Below are 18255 nucleotides of genomic sequence, written 5' to 3'. Positions count from 1 at the left end.
TTAATGGTGCAGCAAGACCCCACGTATTACTGGAGCAGAGATCCCCTCTGGGTGTGGGGATGGCCAGGGTCAGAAGTGCAGGCTCGGCTGGTGACAGAGGGGCCAGAGGCTGGGAGTGCAGCAAAGGCTGGCAATCAGGAGTGCAGCTCTGGCTCAGGCTGGCGGTAGCAAGGCTGGTGGCAGGGAGCACAGCGCCAGCCAAAGCCAGGAGCAGAGCCCAGTGGCCAGGGTTGGCACCCGGGAGCGAGGTTGATGGCGGAGAGGGGATCCTTGACTTTCTCTGGTTTGGAAAACCCTCTGGTTTGGGACCACGCAAACTTTGCCACCTCACTGTTTACCTCTTTCTCCAGATCATTAATGAATAAGTTGAATAGGATTGGTCCTATGACTGACCCTTGGGGAACACCACTAGTTGCCTTTCTCCATTCTGAAAATTTGCCATTTATTCCTACCCTTTGTTTCCTGTCTTTTAACCAGTTCTCAATCCATGAAAGGATCTTCCCTCTTATCCAATGACAACTTAATTTACGTAAGAGCCTTTGGTGAGGGACCTTGTCAAAGGCTTTCTGGAAATCTAAGTACACTATAGCTACTGAAACCCCCTTGTCCACATGTTTGTTGATCCCTTCAAAGAACTCTAATAGATCAGTAAGACATGATTTCCCTTTACAGAAACCATGTTGACTTTCTGCCAACAAATTATGTGCATGTATGTGTCTGACAATTTTATTCTTAACTATAGTTTCAACTAATTTGCCCAGTACTGACGTTAGACTTACTAGGCTGTAATTGCCAGGATCACCACTAAAGCCCTTTTTAAATGTTGGCGTTACATTATCTATTTTCCAGTCATTGGGTACAGAAGCTGATTTAAAGGATAGGTTACAAACCATAGTTAATGGTTCCACAATTTCATATTTGAGTTGTTTCAGAACTCTTGGGTGAATACCATCTGGTCCCAGTGACTTCTTATTGTTAAGTTTATCAATTAATTCTAAAATCTCCCCTAGTGACACTTCAATCTTTATAAAGCCCTGACCTTCCTGATAGCCCCGCCCCCTGACTAAGGCTCAGCCAATTAACATTCTTTTTCTTCCTGTCTCTTTCCCTGCCTCATTCACTACATATCTTCTGACTTCTGTGACAAATGAGGCAGGGTCCTACAAACAACAGCTTCTATCACTACATAGTCCTGGTTGCTCCCCAGAGCAGGTCCAGCTTGTGTGCTGAATGAGGCAGTCCTGGGGAAAAAATAGCCTGTAAGCATATAATTAATGACTGTCTTATAATGGAGACACACTTGCACATGCCAGCGTTTCCTGATTTCTGAACAGTTGTCTTTGCAACTGAAATCTTCTTTTAAGACTGTTTGTGGAACACTGTTGAGTGGCATTTGCTAGATTTTCTAAAAAGAAAACTGAAAGAAAAATAAACTATGTTGTGTGACAACATATGGACACTGCACGGTTCACCCACTGGGTTGGAATACTACACAAACCTCTGCCACTTTAGCTGATGAAGTAATTGGTCCCAGTACTAGGTTGTCATCATCTATTGTGAACAACTCTAGAGGGGGATGAGAGAGAGACTTTGCCAGTGAGCTTCAGAACTTTTTATGGACAGCAGAGGAATGGTGAGACTTGGGAATTGAGAGCTCAGTTCCAGGTTCTAAAAGGGAATGTGCTCTAGTGACCGCAGCTCATTCCATCCTATTCTCTCAAGCCTGTGCCTGTCCTCAGCCCTTTCTTTCTTTGTCCCCATCTCCTTACCTCAATCGCCTTGCCTAGGCAGCCCCTCCATAGGTGCCAACGTCCTCTCCAGCTGGGGCTGCGCAACCCCCAACACTCATCCCCAGCCCTGCCCTCTTTTTATCCCTTCCCCTAAGCCTGGCCCTGCCTCTTTCTGCCCCTGCTCAGCCCCTGTTCCACCTCTATTCCACCTCTTCCCCACCTCCTCCCTTGAGAGCACCCATTCTCACTCCTCTTCCTCCTCCTCCCTCCCAGAGCACTGGGAAGGAGGTGCAGGAGTTGGCCAGTGGGGCTGCAGGTGTGTGAGAGGCACTAGGGAGAGCGGGGAGCTTGGCTGCTTGTGGGTGCTGAGCACTCACTAATTTTTCCCTGTGGGTGCTCCGGGTCTGGAGCTCATATGGAAATGACACCAGTGAGCCCCACTCTCCGCCATACTGGGCTCTTTATGCTAGTCTTAGTCTGCGTGCCTACCCAGTCCTAGTTTCCCCTCCCTCCCCCCCCCCCCCACTACACACACACGGTTTGGACTCTTGTTCCAGGAATCTCTTTGTCCAGCCAGTCACAGTTCTCCCACTCTCGCTCTGGCTCTAACAATCAGTCTCATCCCCACCTGCCAGTTTCTAGGCAACTTCCTTTGCCAAATCCCCAGGCCTCTCTTTTGTCCCATCTGCATTCCCGTCAGGATGTTTTCTTCTCCAGACCACCTGGCTGACAACAGGGTGAGCAGAGAGGACACAGGAGACACAGTCCACAGAAACCCGGAGCAGCAATTTCAGTGAAGACAAGGCCTGGGCTTTGACACCTAAAAGCGATATTGTGGCCTGTGAGCAACAGGCCTGATTTTCAGAATTGTTCAGCACCTACAGCTCCTCCTTACATCAGTGACCCAGAAACTTGGCAACTCAGGCCACCTATTTAGGTGCATAAATCGAACTACCTTACTTCAGGCCTCCAATTTTGAACATTTTGATATAGGTGTTTAAAACTGAACAAATAAAACTGAAGACCCTCCCCCACTACCCTGCCCTCAACATCAGAGGTGGTTTTAGAAAAGTACTACCAATCTGCATACACAAATAATATTTGCATGCATGCAAATCTAAAAGAGGTTTTATGCCCAAAATTTTGCACACACACAAATAAAGTTGCAAATGGAAAGGCTACTTTTGGGCTTGAACAAATCAGTTAACTTTACTTTTATTTTGAGCTCTTTTGGGCAGAAAGCCATCTTGTTCTGCATTTGTACAGCACCAACCACAGTGGTGTCCTAGTTTGAGACTGGGGCTTCCAGACACTATGGAAATACTATAAATAATAGTAATAATAATGACAACTTAGAGCTTTTAAAAGTTCTTAACCAGAGCAGCAATACTCCTAGAAATAGCCATCTCTGGAGATACGTAGCTGACAAATGGCTGCCTCGTGACAGCATGCCGCATACGTAACAAAAGAGGCATAGACAATACTGTTCAGTTACTTCTTATTTCAAGGGATTTCTTCATTACAAAGAACCACATTTATCTTCATTCTGCACCCGTCTCCTCTTACCCCATTTTTCTGTTGCTTAAATAATTGGCTTAAGCAAGAGTGGATAATGAAAGTGTAATAGCTACATTATTTGTATATATTTAAATGATCTCCCATCATTTCAAGCTTCCTCCTTTACTCTTATTTATTGTTTCCTTTATTGTGGGAATTCATTTGACACTTTGTCCCTGGTAGATTTTGAGCAGCATGAGAACTCTTACTATCACAGGGTATGTCTACACTACAAAGTTAATTCGAACTAACAGCTGTTAGTTCGAATTAACTTTGATAGGCGCTACACAGGTAAACCACTAGTTCGAACTTAATTTGAACTAGCGGAGCACTTAATTCGAACTAGGTAAACCTCATTCTACGATGACTAACGCCTAGTTAGAATTAAGTAGTTCGAATTAAGGGCTGTGTAGCCACTTAATTCGAACTAGTGGGAGGCTAGCCCTCCCCAGCTTTCCCTGGTGGCCACTCTGGGCACCACCAGGGAAACTCCTCTGCCCCCCTCCCGGCCCCAGAGCCCTTAAAGGGGCACAGACTAGCTATGGTGCCCGTGCCAGGTGCAAGCCTACCAACACCCAGCCAGCAGACCCTGCACCTGGCATGGCACGAACCAGCCACCCACTGCCACCCAGCCCTCCGCCTCTTCCCGGGACCAGGCTGGTGGCTCCCGGGAGTCTGCCCAGGTCCGCAAAAGGCGGACACCCACCTCGTTTAGTGCAGAAATCGTGGACCTCATCCATGACCTCCGCACTAGGCACAGGAAGGTGGCCATCTACGGCAGGAGAGCTGCCAGCCTGGCCACCCAGGAGCAGGTTTGCATGAAAATCAGGGTGGTCCAGTGAGACCCCCGACCCTGAGCTTGGAATGGCCGTACTGGGTCAGGCCAAAGGTCCATCTAGCCCAGTAGCCTGTCTGCTAACAGCGGCCAACACTAGAGACCCTGGAGGGGATGGACTGAAGACAATGACCAAGTCATTTGTCTCGTGCCATCCATCTCCAGCCTTCACAAACAGAGGTTAGAATTTATCTAACTTCTCTTTAAACTCTGTTCTAGTTGTAGCCTTCACAGCCTCCTGCAGCAAGGAGTTCCACAGGTTGACTATTTGCTTTGTGAAGAAGAACTTTATGTTATTAGTTTGAAGCCTGCTACCCATTCATTTCATTTAGTGTCCTCTAGTCCTTCTATTATGGGAACTAATGAAGAACTTTTCTTTATGCACCCTCTCCACACCACTCGTGCTTTTATAGACCTCTATCATATCCCCCCTCAGTCTCCTCTTTTCTAAGCTGAAAAGTTCCAGTCTCTTTAGCCTCTCTTCATATGGGACCTGTGCCAAACCCCTGATCATTTTAGTTGCCCTCCCCTCTCCCACCCTCTCTCTTCCTCTCTCCCACCTCCTTTTCCCAGTCTCCCCGAGTTTTGTTCAATAAAGAGAATTTCTGTTTTTGAACACACGTGTCCTTTATTTTGTACATCAGGAAGGGGGACTAGGGAGGGGTAAGTGGAAGGAGGTGAGGGAGGAATGGGGTACGATCCCCCGATGGGGAGGACTGGAGTGGCTCTGCGGGCTCCTCGGGGTGGAAGCTCTCCTGCAATCCCCCAGTTAACCCCCCCGGATGGCAGCCTGCGGCAAGTGCAGCCGGGCTGATGGCCGAGTGCTGTGATGTGCTGAGTGTGGGCACTCAGGGCACTCCAAGCCAGGACTGCTTTGCAAGCGGGGAACCCCTGAGAACTGTCTGTCCGGGGTGGGGGTCGGGTCCCTTTAAGCACAGCCCTTGGCTAGCCTGAGACAGCAGCTCCACACTCTAAGTCCTAAACTGATGCTCTGCCGGCACTGCTTCCGGCCATCCTTAGCCTCGGTTCAGGGTCCACTCAATGTGGACATGCTAGTTCGAATTAGCAAAATGCTAATTCGAACTTGTTTTTAGGTCTAGATGCACTAATTCGAATTAGCTTAGTTCGAATTAACTAATTCGAATTAAGTTAGTTCGAATTAGTGCTGTAGTGTAGACATACCCACAGTTTCCAAAAAGGAGGGGTAAAATCATGACTTTACTAAAGCCAATGGTTGACTTCATTTGCCATTATTTTCAATGTGTCCAAAATTTTCACTCCAGGTTTTTCATTGATGTTGAGGAAGGTGTTAGGTCACTCCAGTACCGTGAAAGGTGTCTGCTTGACAGATCTGAAATAAAGTCTTCTGTTTTGTGCACATGTAACTCTATGCCAACATTTTTTTTTTTCTGGTTAGCCCACTCTTTCTAGGCTAGAACTTCAGCCTGTGATCTAGCAGTAAAAGTCTCCATTGACTCCAGTATTGTTTATTTGTGCTTTTCAGGCATTTTTCTTTCTACTGAGTGGTCCCTGAAGGTCATTTTTCAAAGCAACTAATGAAAGCCATACAGCTAGCTCCCCAAGCACCATTTTGGAAGTCCCTTTGCACAAGTAAATCCATATAGATTTCTGAATCACGTGTCACTTTTGAAAATGTAGCTTTACTCTGCAGGGACATTCCATTAGTTTCATTATGTTTGAATGAAGCAGCACAGGGCATGTGTTGCTATCCAAGCTAGTGGGGCAAGCATCAGGAAGAAGAGACATGCCATGAAAGTACATCTGGTTTTTCCTTTTTGAAAATGGCTTTTAGACCAAGTTGTTATGAAATATTGTTGCTCCATTATTTAAGATCCTTTTAAGGAGCAGTCTTTTTCCACATCCCCACCTCAGAAATGTTAATCTTATCACAGGTATCAATCGCTTGGGTAAAGAAGAGGAACTGCTACTTAAAAGGATTTTAAATAATGTCAGTAAGAAATATAGCAGCTTTTTTCCTCAAATGAAACTACTAGCCAAGAGTATACTAAACGGGGGGATCTTTTCAAAAGGTCTTTAAATAATGTGACTATGCTTCTTGGCAACACTCTTCAAAGCCATTTAAAAAGCAGCTCTGCTCTGGACAGCTTGACAGCTCAGCTTGTGTGTGACTGTAACTCACAGCTTGTGTGTGACTGTAACCCAGAGAGGCTGAAGAACTTGTGAATGGTGTTCGCTCATCACCATTTGGGAGCTGGTTGAATCTGGGAGCACTGTGACTATGCAGCTTTATGTCTTCATGAGTGGGGAATGGTTATTTAGCCACGCACCATATAAGTTGAGTCACTCCCCGGTGGCGATGAGATGGTATCTTCTGCCTTCAGAAGCTTATATGAGTTTGAGTCGGTCTACATTGCAGAGGTTTGTGAAACCACATGCATGGTTTGGGATTTTGGTTCAGATTTGACAAACATTTAGCCAAGCTTCAAGAGAGGATTTCTTTTAAAAAATTGGGTCATTCAAGCTTAGAACTCAAACTGAAGTAAAACTCATGGTGCCGATTCCTCCCTAAGAACATAAAGGTTTCAGCAAACCTCTGTGAACCAGAACTGCACAATGCCATGGAGCTTTAGCTACTCAGGGCAGGTCTACACTGCAATTAAAAACCCGTGGCTGGCCTGTATGATCTGACTTGGGTTCCTGGGGCTTGGAGTAGGGGGCTGCAGTGTAATCTGTGGGACTCTCCCACACTGTGTGGTCCCAGTGCCTACATTCTAGTCTGAACCTGAATGTCTACACTGCAAATAAACAGTTCCTGAGCCCTGAAAGCCCGAGCCAGCTGACAAGGGCCAGCCACAGATGTTTCACTGTAGTGTAGATTTACCCTCAGATCAGGGCCAGAATTTGGCTCCATGCATGTTTCTTAGCTAGATACCATGCATGCCTTAAAGTACTGTCATTTTGAACTTATCATATGCAGAGTGTTGGCCCATCAGTAGGCCAGATTATCCCAGCCCAAGTGCACCCCACAACAGAGTATAAGGGCATCTGTAAAGATAACAAAGTACACAACAGTCAGCACAATAATACACTCCCTCTTCTTTCTGAACACAGTCCAGTGAGGAAGGCATTGCATCAGCTGTGCACAATCAATGATTGCAGTGAGGATAAGGGCTGTGGGCTGAATAAACAGAGATGGGTGGTTGAAAAGAGCTTCTCTGAAGGCCTCAGACCAAACCTATGTAATAACAATGATTAAAGGAAGTCACAGTGTCAAACTGCCACAGCCTTTTTTAAGCTACCATAAACCTGTGCTGACAGTTGTGTATTTTGTGATCTGGTGAATTTCACCCAGCTCTGGTCTACACTAGGACTTTATTTCGAAATAATGCTCCCGTCCAAGATAGAATTTATAAGCGAAGCACCCACACAACCAAGCCTGTTATTTCAAACTAACAGGTCGCTTAATTTGAAATCTCTACTCCTGCTTTTCATCCAGAATAACACTAATTCTTCTTCGAGTCATTGCTCATGTGCATTCCAATATACCTGTGTGCGCACAGTGTGCATGCGTCGTCGGAGACTTTTCCCTCAGCAGTACCCTTAGGGCCAGCAGGAGCCCCCTGGAATGGCGCCGACATATCAGCCCATATATACCCCTGTTAGCCCCCTCATCCACTCAGTTCCTTCTTACCACCGTGACGGTCATTGGAACAACCCTCAGCTCATCTTCGAGTCATTCTCTTCACTGTTCTTTTCTTGTCAGCAGGGCCGGCCTGAGGTATTCTGGAGCCCCAGGCACGAGCACGTGACACCGCCCCCAGGCGCATGGCACATGTGTGGGCCCGCCCGTGGGGAGCAGGCCCACTGCCTAGGGTGCGCAGGCCCGCCCCTGGGGCGTACTGCGCATGTGCGGCCCGGCTACAGTCACTGGCGCGCAGCCCAGGGCCTGCCCCCAGGGCACATGGCGCATGCGCGGCCCAGTCCGGCTCGGCCATAGCTACTGGCACGTGCGCTGAGCCGTGTAGGGCCCCGCATCCGTGGGGGAAGGGCGTTGCTGGCCGGTGCCGCGGGCAGGTTGGCGCTGCGGGAGCTGGGCATGCAGCGCCTGATGGCAGCTGTAAGGGACGCTGCGTGCCCCTTAGAGCTGCTATCAGGCGCCTCTCATTGGTTGGAGCCCTGGGCAGCTGCCCAGTTCACCCATGCCTCCATCCGGCCCTGCTTGTCAGCAGTCTTCTGTTAAGTACCTGTTAATTTAGTTAAAGACTTTCATTTGTAGTTTTCTTTTTACCCTGCTGTGGAGCGCAAGGCTTTAAGCCCTGCAAGAAGTGCAACAAGTCTAGAACGGGTTGTTGACCCACACTTATCGTGTTTGAAGTGCCTGGGAGAATCGCACATTACAGACGCGTGCAAGATTTGTAAAGCGTTTAAGCCCAGGACCAAACGAGAGCATGCGTAGCGGCTCAAGGCACTCCTGATGGAGGCGGCACTCCGGCCAGCACCAGCTCCGGCACTGGCACCGGACTCAGCGCCAAGCTCCAACAGCGCACCGGCCTCGGTATGTGACAGCTCCGCACACCTTGCCTCCCCAGTACCGCACAGGGCCAGACTTTGCTCCCAGTTGCCAGTACTGATATGGAAGAGGAGGCCTAACACAGGTTGGTCACTGCCCAGGCACGTGCCCTCCATGTGCTCTACAGTGTGGCACGCAGCGCCAGCCAGTCCAGAGCCCTGGCCTTCTAGGTTGGGTGACTGCTCTTCCCACTGGAGGGATGTGAGTCCTTCAGAGGACCTCCCGGACCCGTCCAGCCCAGAGCCTTTAGAGGCAGCAAGGATCCTTATAGACTCTTCTCCCTCCCCACTGCCAACTCCGGCACTCTCAAGACGGCACGGGGATGCCTAGTACCGCTCCCCTCCTAGGGTGCCAGGCGAAACAGTGCACAAGGTGCGGCAAAGCCATGTGGCACACGCGACACCTCCCCCGGCACCGGCTACTGTCAAGCCAGTGCTGATGCCACCGGCACCAGCAACGGATCCGGCACCGGACGTGATGCAGATTACCCACCCAGCACCGCTACCGGCCCCTGATACCACGGCACCTACCGTGAGGGATCCTGTCTCGGCCATGCTGCCTCCTCCACCTCGGCACCGGGGCAAGCTGGAAGCCATGTCTCGGCACGCCGCAGGACAATCAACATCGGCATCGGCATCACCATGGACCGCCTCGGAGTACTCCTCCGATTCTGACGCGGCGTCTGCATGGTCTTCACGAGGCTCAGTCCCATTCCTGACATCGCTCCCACTCCCGGCACCGGTCCCGGCACTGTACTTCTCCACATCGGTACCAGCAACAGGTGGGCTTAGCTGATCCCCGTACCGATGGTCCAGCAGACATGGCTGCCCCAGCCATCCGGACAGTGGCCTTTTTGGTCCCGCTGAGCCTACCATCAGGGCCAGGGTGTGAATCCTCCTAGACCGGCTTCTGTCACATCAGGTCCACAAGTCCCTCCACTGGTGACTCCTTTGGTCTAGTCCCCGACGTCAGCCCACTCGCTACCTCCAGGCCAGTTATTTCCAGGCCCAAGGGAGAGCGCAGCTCCAGTTAGCCAACCTCTCTCCGCTCCTTCCATGGCCACTTTGGACGATCCAAGCCATACAGACTCCCCTGTGGGTGATATGGCAAAGGGGTCGTTGTCCTCCTCCCCTGACGAGGCTTTGGCCGACTCTGCACCCTCCATGCCCTCCATGGATGCCAGGGCCCTCCAAGACCTCCTCCGCCGCCTGGCCCAAAGTCTGGGAGTCCAGGTGGACAAGGTCTCTGAGGACTCATACCCAGCCGTTGACATCTTGCACGCAGACAGTCCCTCCAGGGTGGCATTGCCGATCAACAAGACAGTAGCCAAGATCTCGGCAGCCTTGTGGCAAACCCCAGCGTCCATCCCGCCCACCGATAAGTGGGCAGAACAGAGGTATTTTGACCCCCAGGAGGGTAATGAACACCTCTTCTCCCACCCTCCCCCTTTAGTAGTTCAGGCAGTCAACCAGAGCAAGAGGCAGGGACAGCCCATGGCCACTCCTAAGAACAGGGAGGCTAAAAAGACCGACTTACTGGGTCGAAAAATCTACGCATCCAGTGAGGAGACTCCTGAACTGCCCCTTTAAATGCCTGAACACACATTCCATGACCATGTGGCATCTGACCAGCCTGGTGTTGAACTCTTCCTTGCTGGGGTCCATGCTGCCTGTATAGGGCTTCATGAGCCGGGGAGCAAGAGGTGGGCTGTGTCGCCCAGGATCACTACGGGTATGTCCATCTCTCTGACTCTTATGGTGAGGTCTGGGAAAAAGAGCCAGCATGCATCTTTTGGAAGAGGCAGAAGTTCCGGAAGATGAGGCATTGTGCGCATTTCCCAACTATCTGATGTTGATGTTGGTGAAGCGACCATTGTGATCCATGAGGGCCTGCAGCACCATGGAGAAGTCCCCCTTCCTGTTGATAAAGTCTGAGGCCTGGAGGTCAGGCACCAGGTTGGGGATATGCATTCCATCTGTGGCCCCTTCACAGTTGGGGAGGTCCATAGTAGCAAAGCCATTGACGATGGTGTCCACGTGGCCAGGAGTGACAACCCTCCGTAGCACATGTGTTTGTTGCCTTTGGCTACCTGAGCAAGTGTGGCCCCAACTGCAGAATTCCCCACACTAAACTGGTTTCCGAAGGAGTGGTAGCTGCCCAGTGTGACGAGCTTCCACAGGGCGAAGGCCACACGCTTTTGCACGGGGATGGCGGGTCTCATGCTGGTGTCCTGTCACTTGAGGGCAGGGGTGAGTCACTCACAGAGTTCCAAGAAGGTTCCTGTCTGGTCGCCATTTTAAATTCCACTAGTCCAAAGTAACTGCTCGCGGCTACACGTGGCAGTGAAACAGCAATTCGAACTAAATCCTTAGTTCGAATTGACTGTTACGCCTCATTCCATGAGGAGTAACATTCCATGAGGAGTAACAATTAATTCAAACTAAGGACTTAGTTCGAATTGCCGTTTCACTGCCGCGTGTAGCCGCGGGCAGTTACTTCGGACTAGTGGAATTTAAAAATGGCGACTGGGCGGGAAGATGCAAATAAAGCCCAGGATATTTAAATCCCGGGCTTCATTTGCAACTTCAAATGCCTACATTAGCCTCCCTAGTTCGAACTAGGGGGCTAGTGTAGACATACCCTCTAAGTCTGAGGCAGGTTCCCTTCAAGATGAGCTTGCTATTTTGGACTAATTCTAACTAATTTCAAGGCTTTCCCATAGTGAAGACAGGCTAATTTTGAAGTTGATAAATAGGAAGTTATTAAGTCAAATTTAGTCTTTTCAAAATCGTTTCCTAGTATAGACATGGCCCCAGTGATTCCAGCATCCAGCCCACCGTAACTTCTTGTTAAGCTGGAGTGGATCTTTAGAATAAACAATAATGTCTTACCTGTCATGTTGTCTTGGTATGCACAATGTCTTCAATAAGTACTGTCCCTATTTAGAGACCATTGAATAATTCTTACTTGGCTTTGGGAAACAGAGATATATAGGGCCAAGTGCCAGTCCTTGTACAATCCCCATTGAATTGTTGACCTTCTAGTAGAACATTGGCAACTGGACAAACACCAATGCTAGCAGCAAGGAAGCAGAAGAACTTAGGAACATGATTAAATATGTCAACTGTGTATTTTTCATTAATTTATTTGCTTGTTTGTTAGTAACTCTCAGCCCATTATGCGTCCTGATCGATCATTATTGTTTTTGTAGTTGTTAATTTTTAATGAGCTGAAACAGAAAGAGCTCTTGTTCATCACTCACATGACCAGATTATGAGACAATTTTTCCATCTACTCTCAATTATTTCAGGAGAGTTTGGCAAACATCCCATAACCAAGGATCCAAGGACAACTTAATATTTCATCTTTCAACTGCACTACTTCTCATTAAGATGCAAAAAGAGTAGTGTAAAGTCTGAGGTTGGGGTGTAATATTCTGTTCTCTTATTTCTAAATTCATAAATTCCTAGATTCTGAGATCAGAAGGGATCATTATGATCAGACCTCCTGCATAACACAGACTATAATAGTGTAACATTTAAACTTGTTTTGCTGACTAGACTTTTATGCAGATTAGTAACAATTCAAATGGCCGAAAACTACAGAGATTATATCAGACCATGTGGTGCCACTAAGCCCACCTTTTAAGGAAGGTTACTCCTATCCTATAATGGCTTGAGAGATAGAGATTTGAAGATGTGACTATTGCAGACAGCAATTCAATTGCTCCATGTTTGATAAGATTTACACTCTGAAACCTGATTTCAGTTGCAGATATATATTATGTTTCTCTGTAGACAAAGATCATTTAAGTACTTTCAATCTGGATCACTTTTATTTTTAGAATCAACTGAGATAAAGCTACCTCCATGACATAACACAGTGGTACGTCTAGACTGACCCCTTTTCCGGAAGAGGCATGCTAATTTCTAACTTTGGAATAGGGAAATCCGCGGGGGATTTAAATATCCCCCGCGGGATTTAAATAAACATGGCTGCCACTTTTTTTCCGGCTTGGGGAAAAGCCAGAAAAGAGCGTCCAGACTGGCGTGATCCTCCGGAATAAAGCCCTATTTTGGAGGATCTCTTATTCCTACTTGCGAGATCCTCCGGAATAGGGCTTTATTCCGGAGGATCGCGCCAGTCTGGACACTCTTTTCCGGCTTTCCCCAAGCTGGAAAAAAGCAGCGGCCATGTTTATTTAAATCCCAGGGGGGATATTTAAATCCCCCGCGGATTTCCCTATTCCAAAGTTAGAAATTAGCATGCCTCTTCCGGAGAAGGGGCCAGTCTAGACGTAGCCAGTGTGTGTGATTCACCATGTCAAATCAGACAACTTGGGGTATGTCTAGACTGCGGCACTATTTTGGAAGATATCCTGTATCCCGAAATAGTATTTGCCGCATCTTTATAGCATGCCCGTTATTTTGAAATGCAATCAAAATAACGGGTGTGTTATTCTGACGTCCTGATAACCTCGTTCCATGAGTATTAAGGAACTTTTCAAAATAGACTATCTCAAAATAAGTTCCAAATAAGTTATGCCATTTGCGTAGCTCAAATTGCATAGCTTATTTCGAGCTAGCAGTGTGGATGCACCCTTAGTGAGAAAGGGAATGTCCTTGCAGATTGGTTAAAGGAGCAAATGTTATGCTTAAAGGTGCAGCTCACAGAAAACAGTCTCACAGGCACATAACAATATACTGTACATTAGAGCTTAAGGATTCATCTGAATAGCTGAAAAATCATTGTTAGATATTACTTATGTCCCATGGCATATTGTTGAGGTATGTTGAGTGTCTCTGGTGAAAGGATCCTGCCTCAGCAGCTGTTTTAAACTAAGATAAAAAGGAAAAGCCATATGAGACTCAGGCTGAGTAGCTGTCTCTGTGATACCAGGCTTATAGATGATGGTTGTGGTTTCATAGCCTTTTGCTTGTATTATAATTTTGGATGAGTGTTCAGCAGTTAAGTATAGACCCACCACATAAAAATCACAAATTGTTTCTCGGTGATTAACATATCAGTTTGAAATGTTCCAAATGCTGCTGTCTTGCCTGATAAAAAGAATAATATAGTGCGTGTGAAAGTGGCTCGCTGGGAAGGGGGAACAAGAAGGTAAGCCCAACCTCAGTTTTCTGAGAACCAAAAGAGCTTTCAGAAAAGGTCTTTTTTTTCTCCCCCTTCCAGATGTTTGTGAGCCAGATGCTTGTCACTGACTTGCCAAACTTTGTTTTACTCCAGTGCTTTGAGGGCTGCCTAGGATAGAAGAACAGAACAGATTGCACCAATGAACTAGAACATAAACACGTTGCAGGCTAAGAAGACATTCTGGTAAGAGAGCCTCTTCAAATCAATCGACAGAACAGGGGGGAAGGGCTTCAAGATCCTCACAGAGTACAAAATCCTGTAGCAGAATAACGCAATTCTTGTCCAGCCACTTTTCAAATCCATACCTTGCATGGAGCTAGCCTTTGCATACTCTTTTCTCCTGCTTTAGAACTCAACACATGCCTTCTTACTCCACTGATGAGCAGAGCCGGTGGTATGTTCTCTTTCTGTGCACATACAAAACCACTGTCTCTCAGAGACAGATCAGCAGTAAGTCATGTAATGAATCACACATGTCAAACCTAACATGGAGTATGGACAGATATTCACAAAGATATTCACACATGCATGTGTTCAGATATGCACATTAAGTAAAATACAGTAATAAAATGGAGTTTGTCAGAATCATAGAACACTAGAACTGGAAGGGACCTCGAGAGGTCATTGAGTCCAGTCTCCTGCCCTCATGGCAGGACCCAGTACCATCTAGAAAGTTCCTGGGCCCCACGGCACTCTCATCTGCCCCTGTTTCTGCAGTACTCCTTCCTAGACAGTCGCTTCCCATTCTGTATGTGTGAGAACTATATTAAGTATTAGATTCTGTCTGACACATAATGAGACATATTGGATCTTCTAAACTGCAAACAAATAAACAAACAAACAGACAGCAATGAGTCTCTGGGTCTACAGACTTGACCTCACAGGTTTTATGCTTACAACATCAAACCCAGCAGTGTAGGTGCTAGAGGTTCATCTCTGAAACCTGGGCTGGGAGGCCAAAATGGACACAATACTCCAGATGTGGCCTCATCAGTGCTGATTAGAGGGGTATAATCACTTTCCTCAATCTGTTGGAAATGCTTCTACTAAGGCAGCCCAATATGCCATTAACCTTCTTGGCAGCAATGGCACATTGTTGACTCATATCCAACTTCTCATCCACTGTAATCTACAGGTCCTTTTCTGCAGAGCTGCTTAGCTTGTCAGTTCCCAGCTATTCATCCTAACTGTAGGACTCTGCACTTGTCCCTGTTGAACCTCAGCAGATTTCTCTTGGCCCAATCCTCCAATTTATCTAGATCACTTTGGACCCTAGCCCTATACCCTAGCATATCTATCTCTCCCTCTAGCTTAGAGTCATCCACAAACTTGCTGAGGGTGAAAACCTGCCCCTTATCCAGACCAGATAATTAATGAAGATGTTGAACAAAACCAGCCCCTGGACTAAAACTGCTTGATACTGGCTGTCAATTAGACATTGCGCTGTTGATCGCTACTCATTGATCTGAAAAATTGAGCCAGCTTTCTATCCACCTTATATTCGATTCATGCAGGCCATGCTTTTTTAATTTGCCAGCAAAAATACTTTGCTTAAGTCAAGGTATATCACGTCCACTGCTTTCCCTATATCCATAGAGCCAGTTATATCATCATAGAAGGCAATCAGGTTGGTCAGGCATGACTTGTCTTTGGTGAATACTTGTTGACTATTCCTGATCACCTTCCTCTCCTCCAAATGTTTTAAAATTAATTCCTTGAGGACCTGCTCTGTGATTTTTCCAGGGACTGAGGTGAGGCTGACCAGTCTGTAGTTCCCCGGATCCTCCTCCTTCCCCTTTCTAAAGATGGACACTACATTTGCCCTTTTCCAATCGTCCAAGACCTCCCCTGATCGCCAAGAGTTTTCAAAGATCAATTACGCAGCTATTACATTAGCTCTGCAATTACATCAGCCAGCTCTCTCATCACACTTGGATGCATTAGATCCAGCCCCAGGGAATTGTGCATGTCCAGCTTTCTAAATAGTCCTTAACCTGTTCTTTCAGTACTGAGGGCTGCCTACCTCCTCCACATACTGTGCTGCCCAGTCAGCAGTCTGGGAGCTGACCTAATCTGTGAAGACTGAGACAAAAAAGCTTTGAGAACTTCAGCTTTTCCCACATGATCTGTCATTAGGTTGCCTTCCCCATTCAGTAAGGGTACATCTACATTGCACTCTTATTTCAAAATAGCATGTCTACATTGCAGGGAAGCCTCAAAATGAGTATGAGGCAGGCTTCCCTAATATAGATGTACTATCTCGATTTGGAACCACAGGAGGCACTGGGGAGGAAAAACTTAGAATGGCCCTGGTTAGGGGCTATTTCAAAATAGCAGCAATGGAGCGTCTACACACGCCTTATTTCAAAATAGCTATTTCGGAATAGGTGTTATTCCTCATAGAATGAGGTTTACAGATTTCAGAATAAGCCGTCCATTATTTTGAAATTATTTTGAAATAACAGAATGGCTGTACAAATGCTTGCATTGTTATTTTGAAATAATGCTAGTTATCTCGAAATAACAGTGCAGTGTAGATGCACCCTAAGGGTCCCATTCTTCCTGACCTTCTTGTTTCTAACAGACCTGTAGAAACCCTTGTTGTTATCCTTCACATCCCTTATTAGATGCATTTCCAACTGCACTTTAGCTTTCCTGATTACACCCCTGTGCATGCTCAAGCAATGTTTTTATACTCCTCCCTAGTCATCTGTCCATGTTTTCCCTTTAAGCACGGAGCTCAGTTAGCCTCAGGCAGCAGCCCCACACATTAAGTCCTAACCTGATGCCCTGCTGGCACCGGTTCCGGCCAGCCTTAACTTCGGTTCAGGGTCCGCTCAATGTGGATGCGCTATTTCGAAATAGCATTTTTCTATTAAACAAATTAACTATTTCGAATTAAGTTAACTCGAATTAATGCTGTAGTTTAGACATACCCTAAGGGAAGTTGTTCCAGGAACAAGGATTTCTAGGATTCGTTTGGATCCACCTAATGAAGAGAGGGAAGAATAGCTTCACAGGCACGCTTGCTAACCTACTGAGAAAGGCTTTAAACTAAGTTCTCCAGGGGATAGCTACCTAAACCATAATTCAGTGGTCTCTCCTTTTCTTTCAACAGGAAAGATGGATGAAAATGCAACTTTCACCTCAAACTCCTTTATCCTTCTTCCCAGAACCATGTAGTCTGCAGTGACCCGTGCTCAAGGTTATTCTTGGCAATATCATTGGTGCCTACGTGGAGAAGTAGGAAGTGGAGAAGTGGAGAAAGTAGGATGGCTTGATCAACCTTAGTAACAGAGATGCAGCTGTGTTAGTCTGGTCTTGCTGAAACAAAAGACAGGACTATGCAGCACTGTAAAGACTAACAAGATGGTTTATTAGGTGATGAGCTTTCATGGGCCAGACCCACTTCCTTAGATCAAATTGTTGAAGAAAATTGGCATGACCATGTATACCAAAGGGATACAATCAAAAAAGTGAACATTTTGGAGGGGGTCTATTGCTTGGTGTCACACGTCTCTGCAGATCCAAATGTGTGCAGAAGATGGAGAGGAAAAATAGAAGAACAGAAACCCCATCCAAACTTTTTCAAGCCAAAGTCTGATTAAACACTGAGGAAAAATGTTGCAGTTCAAGTCAATTGTCCTCGCTGTACATTAATGCCAGTACCCAAGTTGCTGTCTATGCCAAGTTTTGTTTCTTTTTTATTAGCCTGTTCAACTCAGCTTAGTTCAGAATTTTTTTTTCTTCTGGTGTTTTTGAGTCAATCCTTCCCACCCTCTAACCCACCTGTGGATCAAGTCACTGTTTCAATATTGGTCTGTTAATATTTTCATGAAGAGTGGTGTGCAATGATAATTTGTTCTGTGAAACCCATAATGACTTTTAATTGTGGCTCCCAATATCATACACTGTCACTTAAATCTCAATGTCTGTCACTTCCTTGTTCTAGCCCTGAAAAAACACAGCTTCTCTCCCTTCAAACAGCTGCATTAGCACATTGTTTATGCCTGCCTAGAATGGGCTAAGGAGTCAGAAGATGCTGGCTTCTGGAATTATCTGCTGTGACTTAGCCAAGGTGAAGAAACATAACAAATTTCTTACTATTATTCCCGTGCTCTAAATATAAAAGATGTACTACCATTTTAAATGTTCCAAAATGTATGTATGTTTGTTTGTTTGCTTGCTTGCTTGCTTGTTTTTAAAGTACTCTCGTATGTGGCTCAGATTCTATTTTTTAGAATGAAATAAAACATGATCTAAGAAATTTGGAGTGTGGTTGCATTCATATCCAAGTGCAAAACCCTGGCCCTACTGAAGCCAGGAGTTTTAATTTTGAGTTCAGTGGAGTTAGGGTGTCATCCCTGGAACATTTAAGTAACTTTTTAAAACCAGTTTGTAGACGATAAAGACAAAAGTTACCTAGAGGA

The 18255-nt window shown here is 46.5% G+C and overlaps 1 pseudogene; it reads right to left on the bottom strand.

The window, feature by feature from the left end:
• The window catches only part of LOC149524579 (uncharacterized), an 85250-nt pseudogene extending 75855 nt beyond the window's left edge, over positions 1-9395 (bottom strand).
• Positions 9396-18255: the final 8860 nt, after the last annotated feature.

Source organism: Pelodiscus sinensis, chromosome 4, assembly GCF_052426305.1.
Source record: "Pelodiscus sinensis isolate ZL-2025 chromosome 4, ASM5242630v1, whole genome shotgun sequence".
Classification (NCBI taxonomy): domain Eukaryota; kingdom Metazoa; phylum Chordata; order Testudines; family Trionychidae; genus Pelodiscus; species Pelodiscus sinensis.
This window is presented reverse-complemented; position numbering and strand designations above follow the sequence as displayed.